We start from the raw sequence: 19534 nt of genomic DNA on the forward strand, positions 1-19534 counted from the left end.
GTTTTTTTATTACTTCCTTGTACGAAGTAAAAACGAAGTATTGTAATCGCGAAAAGTTTCAGGCAACATATTTTAACGAAAATATCCCTTTTGATCGCTATCGAATGCAGTTTAACGATGTTTTTGCGTGATATCTGTACGTAAGGACAGAATAAAAGATTCTTTTCCTCCAAAAAAATTATAAAACTGCTTTAAAATTAATTCTGAAGAGAATTTTTCGTGGCGTCTGTACGAACGTATGTACGTACGTGCGTACGTACGTATCTCGCATAACTCAAAAACCAGTAGACTCAGAACGTTGAAATTTTGTATATAGGACTGCTATAACATGTAGATGTGCACCTCGTATTTTGGTTGCCATCGGCCGCACCAAACGTATATAAATATATTTATATCTATATCCACTCTGTTCCCGCCTCAGTGATCTCAGTTTCTTTACTTTTATATGTTTGTAAATTGTACATTTTTTGCTTTAAAAATTATTGAATTATGTTGTTTTTATCTTCCAGTTAAGGTGTAAAGTTGCGCGCTTCCAACCTGCACGCAACAAAGTGGTGACTGCAGAAAACTGGAAATTAGACAGAGTCTTGCTAAGGGTTTAAGTCCCTTTTTATTCAACTTTAGAAATTACAATTGCGTGGTCTTGACGCTCACAAACTACGCCGACCCGGCGGTAAAATAAAAATAAGAAACTAAAAAAGAGATAATAACAAGCGACTAACTACGAGGCTCTCTAAACGTAACTAACCTCACCGCATTCTAAAATACCGCTGATAATTCAGCAAACTCTGAATACCACGTTGAAAGATTAACAATTTGCCGAGGCAAGCACACAGGCCGAAACGCGTGGTTATTCAATTTCTAACTAGCCACCTCCACACTCGTGAAGCAAGAAAGCACACTTCGAACTCGTTTCATTTCTATTTAACTCAGAATACTTCCGCTGATAATTTGAATCCTTGCGCGTTCTACTAAAATTTACATACTCTGGCATTGGCAGTACCAGGGGAAAGTAAGGCTTGACAGGAAAGATAGTTTAAACTTAAAATAAATGTTAGTTAAATTAAATATAAACCCTACAAAGGATTTCGTAATTCTGGAAGCAATATTTGTACAATTATCATAACTATTTAAAAGCTGTTTAAGTGCCGTTAAGTTTTAAAAAACATGGCGGACATATATGTTTACATTTGAAACAGCAGAATTGTAGATTTGTTGCCAATCTAGAGAAACTGAGCTTTGCAACACAAAAATAACGCTTTCATTTATTATTGCGAATTAAATCATGCTTAATCTTTTCTGGAATTTCTTCGAGGAAATAATTGTTTAAGATTTACTTCGTAATTTTTAATGCAGATATTTTGAGTTTTTATGTATTTTTGCCTTGTCGCGAAGTGAGAATTGAATTAATGGAATGAGAAATACTAAATTGTCTGTGAAAAACTGTTTCTTTTCTGTTTTGTTTGCTTAATTTCTTTCATACATCGTTTTAGCTTTATTATAGTATTTGAATAGAACATGTGGCAACGATAATTCTTCAAATGATATAAATTTTGTGCATTCAGAGTGTCGTTATAGTAAACAAATATAGTGAATTTTAAAGAGTGCATTTATTCTATTGTGGTTTATGTGCTGTCGACGAAGTAGATTTAATTTAATCCAATCAATTTAAATGAAATTCAAGAAAAAAATGCGTATAATTTAATATTCCGTACAAGGAAGTCATGTGGTGTACACATCAGATTTTTTTAATGCTTCTCTTGGATACTGAACGTTTGTCGAGAGAAGGCAAAGGGAAGTTAGTTAATTTATCTATTAGGATAATTAATATTTGTATTATGGAATATTGCTTATTTCATTGTAATGTTTTGTATATGTAATACATTTTTATTGATTTATTTTTGGATAAAATTATTCTGCAGAGTAAAATTCTGCGCAATTTTTTAAATTTATTGTTTGGTGTTTCCTTTAGGCATTTTTCTGGTACATATAAAAGCCAGACGAAGGCTGGCCGCACAGCGCCTAGTAGCAAATAAAATAGAAATTTTATTAGAAATAGAAATTTATTTAGCAAATAAAACAGAAATATTTAGCTGGTCGCGGAAACGGCTATTACAAACGGTACATAGAAACAGGTGCATTAAGGCATGAAGTAACCATGATAATAAATAGGGAAAACAAACATTTGAAGTAATTTAAAAAGGGGGAGAGAACGGAGTAGTTTACCCATTGCTTTACTGAATGCTAATACGAAGTCTGTACATATGCGTGTAATGAGACGTTCGATTAATTAAAAAATACATTAAATACTTAGATAGAGAATGACATCATGAATATCCTTAAATCACGCAACCAGTCTGTTCCTGGGCAATTGCCATGGAATATTTTTAAAGCATTTAAATCGACAACACGCCAACGACGATTCGTTGTGTCTCTCCAAAAACAGCGAAAACGAAATAAAAAAAGTTCCACTCAGAATATCTTGTCTTATACACATAAATAATAAATCAGAGGGACTGAGCAAAAAGTTTTTCGATCTCATACGAAAACTCAACAGAGGATCTTAGCAACAGCAATAGCGTATTAATCTTCAAAGCACATTTAAAAATTTAGGAACTACTTCTGACTTTCGAAATCCTGTCTCGTGAAGAACAGTTATCATCGAAAGAGGAAGGCAAAGCATTCGATCTATACCCATCGAATTTGAGCAGAATGGGGGGGAAGTAGAATTTGGAAAAGGCAAGATACTCGATCCAAACCCATGGAATGATAGTTTTAACAGAACGTAAGTTACTGGGTGATCGTATAAATTATTCAGAACTGTTATTCTTCGTAAGGTATCGTTTTAGTTTGTCAACCAGTTATTTTATGTTAATTCATTTTTCTAGTCATTTAAAAGGAAGCTTTTAGAGGGTAGAATCAGAGCGTGTTGACCTGCTGAAGGACATGTTGCTAAACTAATTCGCTTAAAAGTATTCTACGACGTTGTGTTATTTTCGCCATTAGACTTGTTAAGCCGACCTTAGGTCAGAGCTAATTTGCGCGTTACTGTAATTGTACAGCCGGTTAAGCTAACTTACAATTCTTAGTTTCAGTTAATTCATTATATTTGACTGAAGCCATAATTGCTGGCTTTTGTAAGCGCCAGTGGTGCCGTCTGTTTTATATGAGTCAATTAACTTTTATTTTGTAGAGACATTAGGATTTCTTTTGAAAGCAGAATAGATGAAAAATGAGCAATGCCCTGCCGGGTCTCTAACCACAGACCTCTCGAATACGCGCCGAGCGTGCTGACCACTTCACCATGAAGACATGCTAAGAAGGCGGAGAGAAATACCTTACATAATCTCCCTTTTAAAGAGCGACTGGAGTTTTAGGGAACGCAATCGCCTAATCCCGGTGATGAAGAATCATCATCCACTACCATTTATAGTTCGGGCGCCACTGTAGAGACATTAGGTATTTTGAAAGCAGAAGATGTGAAAAATGAGCAACGTCTTCGCCGGGACTCGAACCACAGGCCTCTCGAATACGCGCCGAGCGTGCTGACCACTACACCACGAAGGCATGCTAAGAAGGCGGGAGATATATCTTATAATTTCAGTCAAATAAAAGGATTATTTACACACTTTCCCTGTTTTTACGTTAACAAATGGAAAATACAGTGGTTCTCTTCACCTAAAAACAAAGGATTTACGGAACTAATTAAAATCACAAATAAAATTAAATGTATGAACAATATTGATGTTAATCAAGTTTTAACTGGACATGGTAGGTTTCCGTTCTATTTCAACCGATTCAATCTGCAGGAAAATAAACTCTGTAATAGTTGTCAGGTTGATGGTGATGCTAGGTATTTTGTGACTGATTGTAGTTTAACAGCCCCTATTACACGGATTTTTAACATTACTGATTTTAATGTAAGTGCCATTAATTTTAAAGTTTTTAAATCATATACTATTGCTCTAATGAAGTTTATCAATGAAAATAATGCGCTTGTAGGAATCTTCTGTTAAAACTGAATTCCGTATTTATATGGGTTTTAGATATCTGTGGTGTCTTATGTTGTGAACTTGTGTTTATTTTTTATTTATTTATTTATTTATTTTTGGTGTGTGTTGGTTTGTAATTTTGTGTTAGATGTGCTTATTTTTAATTTTTAATTTAGTATTTTTGTTTGTTGTTTGGGGGTGCTGGGTTACTAGCTGCCCTCGTTTGTGGAGATACGGGACCCCTTCTTTTGAGCTATGGGGACACTCGTGCCAGGTGGGCTGAACGGAGCCTCCAATTCTTACAATTCTTACACTTTCCCTGTCTGGGTAATACATAGCAGACATAGTGATAATTCACTACCAACGTTTCGCAAATTTTATGCATGCAAAGACTACGAAACGTTATAACTTCTTGTATTTTCAAAAGGTAAACAAAGTTCTTTCTTAATCTAATACAGTAAAACCCCGCTTAACGCGGGGGATACGTTCCATCGAAGTAGAGCGTAATGCGAAACAGCGCTAAGCGAGGCTATCTTAACATGTAAATAATGGGGTTAGGGGAAGACGGATAAAAAATGGTTAGGCATTAAATTTAATAATGTTTTTTTTAATAAAAATAAAATCAAACATTTATTTCTTACAAAAATAAAAACAATATAAACGCATATACTTTTAAAAACAAATAAAATTCTCAGTCAGATCATTCAGTCTATTCTGGGTTTCCAATTTTCTGCCTTTTTGTCAAGAAGGCATTATGATAGATTGGCTTAATCGCATATTGCGTTCAATTTCGTCGTCAATCCATATAGACAGTCGTTTTTCCATTTCCTCTATAATGTTATTTCTAGAACGGGTAATTCTAGTTGCAGAGCTCGACGTAGTTGCAGTTGCCGATGACAGTATTTTTTCTTTATTCTTAAGAATTGTCCTTATTGTTGAAGTTGCCAAAATCAATGCAGCACTAATTTGAGATTGACGTTCACCAGAATCTAATCTTCTAATCACTTGCATTTGAGTTTCCAGTGAAATGCTTTTTCTGGTTGCTTTCTTTTCTTGTTTTTTATTATCACCCATGATGAAAACTAAAGATCATAATATCTGTCACTGTATTAATCGTTATAGTATTATACAAATTTAAACTTACAATAATGTCAACAAATGTTTCAAATGATAAAAATGCGTCCACCAAGCAAGAAACACAACTACACTGTTTCGGATATGTTATTTGGAAACCTAGCGCTGCGCACAATTTCGGAGAATCCCCGGGTTGAAATAAAAGAGCGCTAAACCAAAACAGCGCTAAACGAAACAGCGTTAAGCGGGGTCTTACTGTATACGCTTCTTCATTCTGTCCTAGTTTTTAATAACTGCAATGAGATTTTACTCCACCAGAGCTAGCAGGACGTCCTCGTCAAGCTACACTGATCTTCCAGTCACAGGCTCTTCATCTGAGCTGTAATTTTCGGCTTTCAACCGTTGACGTTGGTTCAGTTCACGCTGGTTGTTTGGTCTCCATATACTTCATTAGTATTCTTATTAATAAGAAAAAGAACAATTGATAGGAATTTCTTGTGATCGAACTCTTAACTGAAGATTTCAAAAATAACACACTTGTTGACGTTTAAATGACCCCCCCCAAAATAAATAAATAAATAAATAAATAAGAAAAACAAAATCTGAAATGTTTCAGATTTTAAATTACGTCCAAAGGGGCGTTTTTTAACATTTTGTGTGTTACCTTTCTTTATTAAATATCATGTTCCTCGCACTTAAACCATAAGATCCAGTGCAACAGCAATATCGCAAAATAGTTTTAAAACGAGCCTATCTTTAGAATTTCCGATACAGAGACTCACGCGCTGGAGATAAAAATGTTTTTTCTGCACAACGTTGCCGTTGCTCGCTTTGAAATCCTTGAGTTTGTTAATCAAAAATTCGTCAAAGTTTTAAAAAATAGGAAATCGATCCTAAAACAAATTTCAAATTTCAAATTGGGTCTTCCACATGCTCATATTCGTTGGAGGATTACGTTATTCAAAATTCGATGACTCTATGTACCGTTGTTTTATCACAATACGAGAAATATACATACATTTATGCAGATTTTTCATTATTTAATTTCTTCAAATATAATGCAGGACTCTAACATTTTGTGGCAACAGTTTGAAAAGTGAACCGACATTTATGAGTCCGACGCAAAATGCCAAAACGAAACTAATAGTACTTCGGGATTCAAATCCCTTTGGACTAAAAATTAAAGGGCATTTCAAAATTATTAAATTTTAATTATTTTTTATTTAAATTTCAATTATTAAATTTTTATTGCCATTTTGCACAACCTATTTCTGTGAACAAGGATTTTCTTCCATGCTATATTTGAAAAATAAATGCAGAATAAAATTAAAAGTGGATTCTAATTTAAGATTAAAACTACGTGAAATAAGACCAGACATGAACAAAATGATCTCTCTTAAAGAAGCCCAGATTTCACAGCAAATTTTAGAAAAATTTTGATAATTAAAATGGTAACCAATTTTTAATTTAATATTATTTATGTGTGCATATTTAATACAAATAGCCAATAGGTTCTACAAATGGCAATATATATATATATATATATTTAATATTTCTATTCAGAAACTGAAAAATAATCATTGTAAAATGTAGTGGGGGTACTAAAGTTTTCAGTTTTTGTTTAAGTGGTACGCGCTAGTCAAAAGCCTGAGAACCGCTGCTCTAAAGCGAATCACGTTGCCACATTACATTCCACAAATAATTTGCAAAATTTGAACTCGATAGCTCATTAGGAAGTAGTATAAAAATCAATGACAAACATTTGAAGTAGTTACAAACCCCTCGAATGAGCTAAATAAAATGAGCTTATAAAACAATTATGCTTAATCCCATGCAATTAACAAATTCTGGTGGCAGTTTCAACTTTTATATATCTTCAGTTTTGCAGAATATGGAAACAATACTTTTACATTCTTATTTTATTCATAAAAGATAGTTTTAAAGATATAATGTAAAAATAATTATCTTACAGCTATAAAAGAAAATACTTTTCAATAATTACTTAAAAGGGCAAATCTTAATAGCTTTCTTACCGTTTTTGTTGTTTTTACGAAATCCTTTATGTTTTGCTACTTTCAGAAAATATTCACAAATAATGCTGAATGTTTCTCTATACGAAGATAAACATCAATATATTCATAAATAATATTCATCATATGTTCATTCATGAGTAATGTTCAATATTCGTCGTATTTTGGTGGAACATAAAACAGGAACACAGTGGTAGCAGACATCCCTTGAGAAAAATGTCTCGAGAAAAAGAAGAAAGATCACATCTACATTTACAAATGCCTTTTTTCTACTGCGCATAATCCAGAATCCACACACTGTGAAATACTATTCCGAAATAAGAAAAGATACCAGGATAAGAAACCTCAAACAATGACTAACAATTCACCGCAAAAAAAATTCAATTCAAAAGCGCTTGAATACGTAAATTCTTCTTCAAATATAAATTTAAGGACAATCGTCTAAACCGCTTCGAAAATAAGTGCTGAAAACTGGCAGAACCTTCGATGCTGTAATACAAACACAGCGAAGCGCATCAGAGACACAAAAGTAGAGTCACTGAAATAAGCGACGCGACATAACTGGCTAAATTTTAGAGAGAGAGACGTTAAATTCCCTTTTTGTTGAGCCTTTAAATCCAAGGTCACATTTATGACTGCCAATATTTTTAATGCGCTCTGTCACAGAGAACGAGCTGAATCAAAAATGCAGATAGTTTATCGTGACTGAAATTATCCAAAGCTTGCATTGTTTCACGTGCGTGTTGGATACTTTGCATGTTTATGATAAATCCACCCTCAGAACCGTTTTTTTATGCAGGTTGATACAGATTTATATAAATGTTTATAGAATTTTATAGGTAATCCTTTGTAGGAGAGTTTCTCTATAAACATTCTATAAAAATCAATTATGTATTTTATTATTTATAAATTATTTATTATATTTTATATATTATAAATGTTTTTTTTATTATATTTAATTATATATGATTATTTTATAAAATTTTCTTTAATAATTTTATAAAAATTTTATATAGTTTTACAAAACAGAATTCCATACAAACGTTGCTTTCCAAAAATGTATAGAAATTTTATAGATGATATTCTGTAGAAATCTAAAAATTTGCAAACTGAAATCAAAAGAAATTTTCAGTTTTTGATGCACCATGCAGCATGTCAAACTGCATCGGAGGCCTCATGGGGGCCAGCGAAGGCATTTCAATTATGTATTTGTTGCAAATACGATATTGCAATGATTTCAAAATTTTGGCTATTTGAAGTCGGAGTTGAATTTGGTATATATTTAAATAATTTTAGGAAACCATATATGAATTTTTTTTTTTTGGGGGGGGGTATAATGTAACACAAAAATTTAAATACGCGAAGCTTTGCTGGAAAAGTAAGGATACAGAGTTAAGTCTACGTAACATTCAGTAAATGACTTATCTCCCCGATTTGGCGAAATATCGCCAAACTGAAGATGATTTTGGCGATTAATTTTTATCGACAAATTTGATGAGAAATCGCCGAAAGTCCCCAAACCTGGAGACATTTTGGTTCGCTCCCTGCATAACTGTAACGGGTATTGTAATTGAATAACTGTAATTGATCATATATGTAACTGTAACCGTATCTGGCCCTCATATGCCCTCAAGTAATTTCGAGAAATGGTGTGTATTGGTGTATTTAATTATGGCAAAGCACACTAGGGCTATCTGCCTAAGGGGGGATGCCTTCGTGGAGGACTTTTTAAGGGAAACTGGCTCGTATACACGTTACACATGGGGAAAACACCCATGCAGCCAGCCCGTTCGCGGGATTCGAACCTCGGACCGAACTACCAGTGTTCAGCGACTTTACCGCTCGGCCGCTGGTGGGCCATTTCGAGAAATGGAAGGTATCAGAGATTTCTCTGCGGCCGGGGAGGGGAACTGTATAAGATGGGAAGAGCATCAGTATCGGAGTAGTAGTTGTTTAGTTCAGAGAGAGTTTGCAGTATTGGAGATACCTCCATCGGAGCTTTGCCTTTTTAGATGCGCTTTCTATTGCGTTGTGTTTAACGTTCTTAGTAGTTTGAAGTGTAAGTACTGTTTGCGCTGTGCGATATTGTGAAGAGTTGTACGAATACTTTAGTAGAAAGTTCCAGAACTGTAAAATGCTTCTTTTGGTATTAAAGAAAATCTGAAAGCTTTTAGATTTTATATTACACCCAAAAGGGACTTTTTTTTAACGTTTTGTGTGTTATCTTTATTTATTTTATCATGCTCTTCGCACTAAAGCCATAAAACTCAATTCAATGGCAATATCACAAGATAATTTAAAAAGAGCGTATCTTTAGAATTTTCGATACACAGTGTCGTGCGTTGAGTTTCTTAATCAAAAACTCATAAATTCTTTAAAAATATGAAATAGATAATAAAACAAATTGCAAATTTAGGCTTCCAGATGCCCATATTCGGGTGGAGACATACGTTATTCAAAATTGGATGACTCTTAGACTTGTTTCATCACAATGCGAGAAACATACATACATTTATGAAGATTCTTAATTATTTAATTTCTTTAAATGTAATACAGGGCTCTAATATTTGGTGGCAATAATTTAAAAAGTGGTTCGCCGTTTATAGTGAATTAACGCAAAATGCCAAAACGAAGTTAATAGCTTTTCTAGGCATACTGCCATTTAGGGCTAAAAAAACTTGGTGTCCTTGATTCTGTGTGCATTCAATCCATAACGAGCCCGCACACACGCAACAATATTATTTTCATTTAAGTTAAAAACGTTATTTATTTTTCCTTAAAAAATTATTCGAAGTAGAAAGTTTGGAAGGCGATATTTCGCTAAATTTGGCTACAAGAAGTAGTCGCCAAAATCATTGCCAGCTTGGTGATATCTCGCCAATGTACGAGATTTACTTCAATAGAGTTGCTACTATAATCTTATTTTTCCTGCACAGCTTCGACTCTTCATACGTTCATGTTACATTTTACAAGAGACGGCACAATTTTAAACATAACTTCACTCAAATTATTTAGATTTACACAAAAATTCTTAAAATATGTTTCACGGTAATGGAAATACTCGTCATTTAAGGTACTAACATCAGAAAGCTTTTTTTTAAAACTGGTATTTTGCTTTTAGTTACGTATAAATGCAAACATTTCGCTCTTCAGTTTGTATACGACCTTTAAATCATCTCTAAATTTAAAATGAAATACCTCGGTCAATTTTTGCCATAAGCTTTATTGTAGTGTACAAGCTATCGACAACAGTAAAACGTACTTGTGAATGTACGTTGTGATTTATGCACATTCGTTCAAAGTTACTTCTTTACATAAGGAGTTAAATCAAAACGTATTGCACATTCGAAAAGTTAAAGCTTAACATTGTTTTCGTTATTGCAAATAAATATTTATTTTGTAGTATTGTCATGGCAACTAAAAGAAAATATATTTTCTACAATATAATGGAGTAAGAATTTGTTTTCATTAAAAGAAGAATGGGTAATGATGACAAAAGCAATAAATGCCGGAAAATTTAATATCGCGAAAAATGGCATGTCATTTATATAGCATTTGCAGACATCAAAACACAAAGAAGCTAATAGCGTAGTTTCATAAAGAAAATCGTTAAGGGGACTCATACACCTTAAACCCCTCATGATCTTCGAATATGTGACTATTGAAGAATCGGGATATTTTATTTATTTTAAAAGCAATTACTTCCAACTTTTTACAGCTGACTTCATGATATAGCTGCTTTGGAAACTAGTAACCAGAAAGTTTGTGTTGCCACAAATATTTTTGTAATTTAATCCTCTTTGTGACGAAATATTTCGCCATGTTTCCACCTTGCGCGCATGATATTTTAAAAATGGCTAATGGTACGTACTTGAAATTGGATGAAATTCTTTATATGGGCACTATTTTCTAAATGAACCAACAATCTGATGAATATTTTACTACTGAAAAATTTTATGGACGAAATCATTACACATTTTTTTAATAAAATACATTTTATAAACTCAACTCAAAATAAAATAAAAATTTAACATGAAATTTTTAGAATTTTAGGTTCACAGTAGTTTCCAAATGTTATAAAAGCTATATATTTAATATGGAATTAAATTATGAAACAGAATGTTGTAAACTGTGCGCGCAAGTTGGAAACATGACGAAAAATGTTGTCACAAAGCGGATTAAATTATAAAAATATTTGTGGCAACACAAACTTTCTGATGACTATTTCAGAAAGCAGCTATATTATGTAGTCAGCTGTAAAAAGTTGGTAGTAATTGCTTTTAAAATAAATAAGTTATCCCAATTCTTGCGACAGTCACCTATTCGAACATCTTATCGGTTTTAAGGTGTATGAGTCCCCTTAACTTCCTTGTTTATTAGCAAAATTTTAGAAAACAAAGTAAAATTATTGGCACTAGAAGTGTTTTGGTATATGATTCAATGCAGTATAACGAGTTGCTTTGAATAAATGGTTTCATACCAAAATGAACCAATACACGTTTTTGAGAGAAATGTATTTGCGTTCCAGAAAAGAGATTAAGGAGAGATTGGCATTTATAATATTTTTCAGTGCATATTTTATTATTGTCTCTTGAAACTGATTTATGTAAAATAAATTATATTACTGTTTATTCAAACTGTTCTAATCGTGAAAATATTAAATTCTGGCCGATTCTAGTCAGGTTATAAGGAATTACCGCTTTCCCCCATGTTTGCTTTCTTGGTGTAAATGGTAGCACGTGCTAATAACGATCGGTAGTTGGTTGTTGAAATTCCAGCGAGGGCATAGCTGAATTTTCGGATTTCCGCTTTGAAAAGCTTAATAGTTTTACAAAGTACTTTTTAAACATTTTTTTTTCTGCAGTTTTGAAAATTTCTAAATTTCAATTTAAATCCGAAGATATCTGGACTATCTCATATTGACTTGTGCTCCAGTATCTTCCGTGGAATGCAAAATGTCAAACATTTGTTGTTCTACTGTTCAAAGCTTATGGAGGGAAGTATGGAGGGAAGAAAAGAACTAATTTCTCAGTTAAATTTTTTAAACATTAATTTTCTATATGTTTGTTCGAAGTAAAATGGCATTCTCTTCTTTTTATATATTTATATTTATTTCTTACGTTTCGTCTGTGAATTTGTAACTTTATTTTATTTCGTGCCGTGTTGTTGTTATATATATATATATATATATATATTTTACGTACCTTTGTGCCTAAGACTTGTATGCCTATGCCTAAGACTTGCCTATATGATGCACAAGGAGTTTAAGTATTTCAAAAATAAATTAAAGAATGTTTTTTTTTTAAATCAAAATCATGTATTCGAGTAAGAGTTTTAGATTTAAGAAATATAGCTAACAATAATTCTGATATATCAGCGAAGTGTGTCAAACAGTCGCTAAAGAGATGTCAAATTACTGATAAATTATTTGATAAGGTTGGAGAGTCTCACCTTTTTTGGAAGTATAAACTAACTTGAGACTCAATTTGAACTTAAGCGACTTACCATTATGTACAGTAATTAGACAAAGAACGTGAAAACGGTGTAAACGACTCTTTTATTAAAATAATAATTTAACAGAAGGCACTTTTTATGCTTACAAAAACCAGCCAGCATTTAAGACGTAACTATAAAATAATGAATTCAAAGTAAAGTTAACCAGTTAACTGTGATTGACGAGTATACTCGTCATGGAGAAGCGGCACGATTTTGTGTATTGACGAGTATACTCGTCATGCGTATAATGTAATGGAAAGATAAGAGGAAGGTTTATTTAGTAAGTACTGTACATAATGACAACGTAATAGAAATAGATAAAAGAAAAATAATAACAAAGAAACCGGAGCTAGTGATTGATTATATTAAAAAAATGGGTGAAGTGGATATGAGCGAGGGAATTATCATAGCGTACTCCACAGCAAGAAAACGACTTAAAAAGTATTACAAAAAGATATTTCTCCATTTCTTAGACATTATGTGTCTGAATGCATTCATATTATATTAAAGAAATGATGGAACATTATCGCGTATCAACTTTTTGTTCAAATTTATTGAAGACACATTTGCGACGTATCCAATTGCAAGAAATAAATCGACACAAATTGGGCTATTTAGACCTAATAATAAGCCAATTAGGCGGGAATCATGTTCCGGATTATATAGCCGGAACATTGAAAAAAAAAAAAAAAAAAAAAAAAAAAAAAAACAACCCTACGCGAAGGTGTTCGCATTGCTACAAACGTAAGATCAGGAAGGAATCGCGTTACTGGCGTTCGATTTGCAAAGTCCCATTGTGTATAGTACCTTGTTTCGCTGAATATCACTCCACAGCAGGAATTTAAATTCTTACTTTTATATGTATAATATTTAATTTAATTTATTGCGTTTTTAGTTTAGTATGTATGTAATATATGCTTATGTTAACCAAATACATAAATATTAGTAATAAAATTTTCAATTTTATATAAAATAAACCCATCTTTTTCATCCAATATCTTACCAACGCAACTTACTCTGTGATTGACGAATATACTCGTCATGGCTCGATTCTGTCGGCAGAAAACGGTGCGCACTCTTAAACCAGGGCGCCACAATTAACAGGTTAAGTTAAGTCAAACCTTATATTGGCATGATAAGCCTAACTGCAAGAATAACGCAAAGCGGCAAAGAGATTGCTATCTAAGAGACTCAACTAGCAACGTAGCCTTCAGCAGGCGGAACACGTTCTGATTCTACAGACTAAAACATTCCTTTAAATACTATCTCCTTGTATCTCATTTGAATACACGCGAACTAAAATTTATGTTCTGGAGGTAAAAGGAACAGTAAAAATAATTAACATAAAATAACTGGTTTGAAAAATAAATAAATATTTATAAGGTTTTAAAAAGTAGTACTTGATTTGCTTTTCAAATGCCTATTTCTGCTACGTTAGTTTACTTACATAAATAACCTAAGAATTTTGGTATGTTAAGGACAGTGTGACTCAGTTAACAAAGTTATGCACACATTGTGACTCCGTAAAGTTTTTGCGGAAGTAGAGTTAAGCAGGAATGTCTGAGCAATTCCTATATTTTAATTTATTTCTGTAGCTGATTATAAGTTTTCTAATTATCCCAAAATCTTTCGCTTCATCATCCAAGTCATTTCATCTGGATTTCTTAACATTTTAAGACGCTGTTGTTTAATACCCGGATATCACAAATAAAACGGTTCTCTGTTAAGTTAATAGCAAAATTTCTTACACTGCGTTCTCTGTTAAATGTAAAATCTAACAATTATAACGAAATTTTTTTAGCATTGTGGAGACTGGAAAGGTATTTACGCCCTTCTTCCAGCCTGCCTTCGTGGTGTAACGGTAGCCCACTCGGCACGTATTCAGGAGGTCCAGGGTTCGAGTCCCGGAGAGGGTACTGCACATTTTTCACCTGCTTTTACAAAAATAAATAAATAAGATAAAAATAACAACGAAAAGAAAATCTGAAAGGTTTCAGATTTTAAATTCCATCCAAAGGGGCGTTTATTAACATTTTTTGTGTTACCTTTATTTATTAAATATTTTCGTACTTAAATCATAGAATTCAGTTCAAGAGCAATATCGCAAAATAATTTTAAATTGAGCTTATCTTTAGAATTTTCGATATACAGTCTCATGCGCTGGAGATAAAAAATTTTTTTCTGTACAACGTTGCCATGGCTCGCTTTGAACTCTTTGAGTTTGTTAATCAAAAATTCGTTAAAGTTTTACAAAATATGAAATCGATAATAACACAAATTCCAAATTTCAAATTGAGGCTTCCAGATGTCCATATTCGCAGCAAGATTACGTCATTCAAAATTGGATGGCTCTACGTACCGTTGTTTTATCACAATGCGAGAAACATGCATACATTTAATGCCGATTCTACATTATTTAATTTCTTCAAATGTAATACAGGGCGATAACATTTGGTGGCAACAGTTTGAAAAGTGAAACGGACATTCAGAGTGATTCGACACCAAATCGCAAAACGAAAACAATAAACCTTCATGGACGAAGCCCGTTTGGACTAACAAAAAACAACTAAAAGCTTTCATATTTTACATTACGCCCAAAGGGACATTTTTTTAACGTTTTGTGTGTTACTTTTATTTATTAAATATCATGCTCTTCGAACTCAAACCATAAAATTCAGTTCAACAGCAATATCGTGAAATAATTTTTTAAAATGAGCATCTTTTAGAATTTCCGATACACAGTCTTGTGCGCTAAAGATTTAAAAAAAAAAAAAAAAACACTCGAGTTTGTTAATCAAAAATTGGTTAAAGTTTTACAAAATAGGAAATAGATTATAAAACAAATTCCAAATTTGGGTTTCCATATGCCCATATTCGGGTGGAAACGTTCGCTATTCAAATTGGATGGCTCTAGGTACCGTTGTCTTATCACAATGCGAAGAACATACATACAGAACATTTATGTAGCTTCCTCATTATTTAATTTCTTTAAATAATGAGGGCACATGGCTCTAATATTTGGTGGCAACAATTTGAAAAGTGAAACGACATTCATTGTGAACTAACGCAAAATGCCAAAACGAAATTAAGAGTCCTTCTGGGCAAATTGCTCCTTTGAACTAAGACTCCACAGCCAGATACTTTCAAAAAAGAAAATTCTCTATACAAACAATAGCATTTCTTCTTTTTCTCTAATTCATAACTTTCCGGTTAGCCCATCCATCCTATCTCGTCGGAACTCGGTAAAATAAATTTGTAAAGTATTTATTTACTTTTATTAATCAGTCAGCTTGTTAAATAGCATTTTTATCATTCTTTTTTTGCGTTTTCCTGCTAGAATACTAATCTTTATGTGCGTATTCAAATGAAATAGAAGAAGATAGTGTTCCGTCTCGGTTAGAATATTTATGTCTATTTGTACTGGCTTAATGTTTGCAGCGCCACGTAATGTTAGTGGCGAGAGCCCAGTACTAATCAGTAAGCGATAGGGATGCACTCGGTCCACACCGAGTCTCCGCTCCTCTGCCCGAACAAAGCGGCAGTCAATTGTTAATTGTTCCTTACTCACTCTTTGCCCGTTTTAAGCGGCATTGAAAGAAAATAAATGTTGTTAAGTTTCTCAACTTGACTTTCATGAATTAATATACAGTCCACAACTACCAAATGGACCAAAATGTTGATAGCAGAGGAGCGGAGACTCAGTGTGGACCGAGTGCATCCCTATTGCTTACTGATTAGTACTGGGCTCTCGCCACTAACATTACGTGGCGCTGCAAACATTAAGCCAGTACAAATAGACATAAATATTCTAACCGAGACGGAACAGATAGTATTTACAGGAAAGTTTTAGATTGTTTAATTCAGAGCGTGTTCCCCCTTGCTGAAGGCCACGTTAGTAGTTGAAGTTCTAGTCTGTCTTTGGCGTTGATTTATCCTTGCTGGTGTGGGTTTGAGCCTAACTGCGTATTAATTATTTCTATGTAGCTTTTGGCTAATTTACACTTAGTTGCAATTTGAAATTACTTATTTTTGAGTTACGCCATAAATGCTAGAGGACTTTGGAAGTACAAGGGGTGTCTTCTGTTCAACTATTTGGGTTCTTAACAAAAGGGTTTTTTTTACATCCTTCTTACATTCTCTCTTTTCTTACTGGGCATAGCGGTAAGTCGCTTAGCTTCATTTCCAAGTCTTGATTTAATATATGTTACCAAAGAGAAAAGAGTTACCTCTACAAATTAATCACATATTTCACTTGTTTAATAGATTTTTTGGTCTTGCATTTAATGATTTCAATTGGTTTTGTGATATAAACCCGCGCACAAAATACAGTAGCACATTTTAAATAAATAAATTTTAATTATATGCGGCTCAGGAATTGTATTAATCCCTATGTGAGTTTTGGTTTCCTGCGGGAGGCTAATTTTGGTTTATAAATATTTCGCATGACGAACGGCTTTTCAGGAATGAACCGAATTTATAGACCGAGGTTTCACTGCACTTTTTACATATTTTCTGGTATTCATCCCCCCTCCCATTAAAACCCCATTAAAATATAAACTGAAAGTTTGAAGTCAGATTTAATGTTGTTTATCTGTAAAGATATACATTTATAAGCTGGTAACATCAAATATTATTTTTACTTAAGAAGAGAAACGAAATATTTATATAATTTTTAATATTTTTATTAAAAATTTTTGTATCTTTTAATTAATTTTTTTCCGATAGTTCACTTTTTCTAGAAGTGTTATATTGTAATGTGAAGATTGCGTTTTTTTTATTTAATCAATCTTCTCACACTTTATTATTTACATAAACTCAGATCTTGGTGTAAATACGGTTATAAGGTATTTCTCCCGCTTTCCTAGCGTGGCCTTCGTGGGGTACTGGTTCTGCATGCTGGGCCGGTATTCCAGAGGTCCACGGCTCGATTACCGGCGAAGGCTTAATTTTTCATCTTGCCTGCTTCCAAAAATCCTAATGCCTCTACAGTGGTGTCCGAACTAAAACTGTGTTGGATGAGGATTCGCCACACCCAGGATTTGGAAATTGGGTCCCCTAAAACCCCAGTCACCCTTTAAAAAGAGGAGTATATAAAGTATTTCTCCCGCTTTCCTAGCGTGCCTTTGTGGTGTAGTGGTTCTGCACGCTGGCCCGGTATTCCAGAAGTCCGTGATTTGATTCCCGGCGAAAGCGGTTGCTAATTTTTTATCTTTCCTGCTTCCAAAAATACTGTTACGAAATGTAGAGGCGCGGTAAGACGGTTTCCCCGCAAAGCAGTTTTAGGGTTGCCATAAAATGGCAAGGAGGGCAGGGTTGCTACATTTGACGAGAAATCGCCCATTTGGCGACAAAATTGGCGATATGCCATGGACGGACGGAGAATTTTCGGGAACGAATTCTTACCGGTTTAGCCCAGAATGTTCTCGAACACAAGCCGAAAGCTATATAAACCCTGCTGGTCCGCAGTGTGAGAGTGCCTCGCATAGAGTGCGACATAGTTAGTCAGTCCGTGCGGAGTCGATCGAGTTGACAGCCGGGCAGCGAGTGCCGAGTGGGTCGTCGAGTGCATTGAAAGAGTCTCTTAGTGTATCGCGGTTAGTGCATCGTCGAGAGAGCGTGTTGAGCTCCGGGTACGACTTAACCGAAGTGTCGTCGAGTGAATCGCGAGTTGCAGCGTGGAGAGTCTCGAGAGTACGTGGAGTTCCGAGAACGACCGAGGAGAGTCGGGAGCTGTATTCTGGTGCTTTGCAGTGAAGCTGTCTTCACCGTTATAGCCTGATAACCGGAAGGCTGTGTCGCTGATGGTTCCAGCGAGTATATAATAGATTTTCGACGACTGTAAAACGTGACTATGGAGATATCCTGATTAATATTGGCTAAATAAAGTGTGTTTCGACACTTCATCAAGTGTCGTCGTTATTCACTCCAAATCCACGAACCCCGTACGAATGTGAAGAAAGAAAATAACGTAACAACTGGTGTCAGAAAAGGAAAACGTAAGAATACCTAATGTCTCTACACGGTTAAGTAAAGATAACCTGTTAAAAATGCTCCATATAAACCAGTAAAACTTTTTATGGGTACCTGCAGAATTCTATAAATTTCTTCTAACTTTAACTGGTTTCTGTTTGCCTGTACCGGATTTCTTACTGGTTGGCTGACACCCAAACAACCAATATCAGTGTCAGAACTTTCTACTGGTTTGTAGAAAGTTCTGGCACTGATATTGATTGGTTCTGACACTGATACTGTTCAGTCTCAGACAGTTATATGACAATGTTAGAACTGACACCAATTGGTTTATATTGGCTTTTACAGGTTTTCTTACTGATATCAAATTGTATTTATACCTATGTAAGGTATATTTTAATTGTATAACAGTCATTTTAAGTTTATGCCACTTTCCTATCCCTTCTAGTTTCAGCTTACAATTCTTTACCAGAATAAGTTTTTAGAATCGCGGTTAAATGCAAATGAGAAGCAGAATAGTATTTAAATCAAGTTCCACTGACTTCGGCAGAGAGAGTTAGGATGCCTTTTGGCTACGTCTCTCTAACTGTTACAACGCTCGATCGTATTACGTGCCTTTTGATAGCGTCTGTGGCTAATTTAATATTACGCGCCCACTAATTTAGCTTCGGCTAAATCTCCTTAGTTAGTTCTTATTTCTTACATTTTAAGCTTAAGTGGAGGCTTTGCTGTACGCCCTGAGAAAGGGGCCGACTGTATACTTTTATTTGGAGCAAAAAAAGGGTAGTTAACCCTTCTTGAGTTTACGTTTCTCATCTTGGACTTATTGGATCTTGGATTATCTTGGATTATTCGTTTAGCTGTTCATTAAGTTCCCCAAACACTTGGTTTAAGAGAATGCAAGTGAGGAACACTACACCTGCACAATCGAGATGGATATTAGTATACTTTCTACTGGTTTATATGGGTTTA

General features: G+C 34.0%; 1 protein-coding gene across 7 annotated transcripts in view; it reads right to left on the minus strand.

The window, feature by feature from the left end:
* Nucleotides 1–19534, minus strand: part of LOC118192903 (uncharacterized) — a 200777-nt gene that overhangs the window by 69902 nt on the left and 111341 nt on the right. Inside the window, exon 1 of one of the 7 annotated variants that reach the window (XM_085816180.1) lies at nucleotides 7100–7592. The exons of the other annotated variants lie outside the window; for them this stretch is intronic. The gene's annotated coding sequence lies outside the window, so the exon portion shown is untranslated. Of the gene's footprint in view, nucleotides 1–7099; nucleotides 7593–19534 lie in introns of those variants that run through there. 7 annotated transcript variants of the gene reach the window in all.

Source organism: Stegodyphus dumicola, chromosome 4 (assembly GCF_044657685.1).
Source record: "Stegodyphus dumicola isolate Sdum_Otavi_A_Nest chromosome 4, ASM4465768v1".
Taxonomy (NCBI): Eukaryota; Metazoa; Arthropoda; class Arachnida; order Araneae; family Eresidae; genus Stegodyphus; species Stegodyphus dumicola.